General features: G+C 39.5%; 1 protein-coding gene across 3 annotated transcripts in view; it reads left to right on the top strand.

The window, feature by feature from the left end:
• tspoap1 (TSPO associated protein 1) overlaps positions 1-1889 on the top strand; it is a 69732-nt gene that overhangs the window by 4047 nt on the left and 63796 nt on the right. The window lies entirely within an intron of this gene.

Genomic DNA, 1889 nt, shown 5'->3' on the forward strand with positions numbered 1-1889 from the left:
ACCGCAGTACAGGACCTTGTAATGCGCTGCTTTGTACTAACGTTCTGCGTGACAAAGACTTTTAGGTCAAAATAGGTTATGCAATTTAATTTTAGATTAATCGTATGTGTTAAAGGTGGCAGCTCTTTTGATCATCCATTACAGGATAGTCGTGAATGTTTTGGCTGGGGTTCCTTTCTCAGAACAGCTTTTGTAGTTTCCTGTGTAGCTGAAAGCTGCTTCTTGGTCTTCACTGGAATGTGGGCCTGTGGATTTAGACAGCAGTGTAAAATAATTGGCGTAAATATGCGTCTCTCATGTGGAAATCCTTGCGTATCCATTGTTGAGGTGTAAACAAAGCAAGGGGTAAACAGGAAATATGAATTGTTTGGAGTTTTGCTGTGTTGACTCTGTGATTCCTAAATTACAGATCGACAAGAATGGCAAGCTTAGATTTCACAGGAAGGTGCATGCCTCTCCACAAGCTGTTGGATGGTAATTTAGAGTGAAGAACCGGATATTGTGTCTCAATGCTGCTGTTCTAAGCTTTGTTTTAAGTAATGGCCTTATTGTGTTCCTGAGATAAATTTTGTAGGGTATTTTGTGTTACCCTGCTTTAAAGCAGTTGGTTGGATCGTGTTGAGTATCAGAGCAACAATGACTGACTACAAATGTACAGTAACTGCATGAATAATAAGCATGTTTAATGTTTCTCCCACTTCAAGTTGCATCACTTTGTCACATTGAAGTTTGTGGTTGTTACTTCAGACATTACTTTTCAGTCCCAGTTTTTCACTTATTCTTTAGAAATACACGAATCAATCTTATTCAGTTAATTGGAAGATGCCTGATGTAGCAGTTATTAATATCTGTATGCAGAGAGCAGGGAAGTGGGTGGAGGTTTTACGGGACAGTTTGAGTGGCAGAAATGGGGCGGCCTGCTTCTGCCACTCAATTCTCAATCTTCAAATGAGATTTGAAAAGAGAAAATTCAGCATTTCATCAAAGCTTGAGCCACTTCTAAGAAAAAAAGAAAACGCCTTTTAAAAAGAAGTATAAATAACAAATGTAGCATGTGCTCTGGCACTCAGCAACAAGCCGTTCACCGAAAAATGTCTGTATTTCACCAACACCTGCCTTATTAGTCTGTCAAGGCGGCTTTTTGAAAATACGTCTGAGTGACGGGATGCCAATGCCGCTGATCTTGACGGACCTGAATGCAGCTTCATTCTGTCCAGCTATGCAGTGTCTGTGTGGTTTGATGCTCTCTGGAAAAAGCTGGCTGGAATACTTTCTGTTGTACGTATTAACTGGTACGAATGGGCCGTAACCTGCATGTGTGCTGCTGCATTTATCTTGGAAAACGTTATTCCCTGCTGGTGGAGTTGCCGCTGTGGATGCCGCTACCAGTCAGGCAGTAAATTTAAGCCATAAAAATGCCAAAGAGGAGCTTAAAGTGTTTACAGCAGGCTTGTTTTCTGCTATCAGGGTGGAAAACCTCGTTATTGTGGGTAAACTGTTATGAATAATGAAATAGTCTGCAGCAAAAAAAGAGTGTTCTCGGAGAAAAACAAAGGGCTTGTGTGTCACAAGATTTAAGCTTTCTGCTCCACCTTTTCATATTTCTCGTATTTTCATTTCTGCCTAATTGTATTCCTGGCTCTGTCGTTTAATCTCATAAGATTTGAGGTCTTTGATATATTTTTTTTATTGCTGTATAAATTTTTCCAGTCCTTTGTTGCAACAATCTCACATTGCTTTGAATGTGTTGCTTTGATTTACTTGGAGAAATGGTAAATCACTTTTAAATAAATAAAACATACTACAGTAAACTAGTTAATTGAGCAGTGACGGCTCCAATACCTTCTGTCATTCTGTGCATCTGCCATCAAATTAAGTTAGAGTTGGAT

The sequence above is a fragment of the Poecilia formosa genome, unplaced genomic scaffold (assembly GCF_000485575.1).
Source record: "Poecilia formosa unplaced genomic scaffold, Poecilia_formosa-5.1.2 Scaffold14, whole genome shotgun sequence".
Lineage (NCBI taxonomy): Eukaryota > Metazoa > Chordata > Actinopteri > Cyprinodontiformes > Poeciliidae > Poecilia > Poecilia formosa.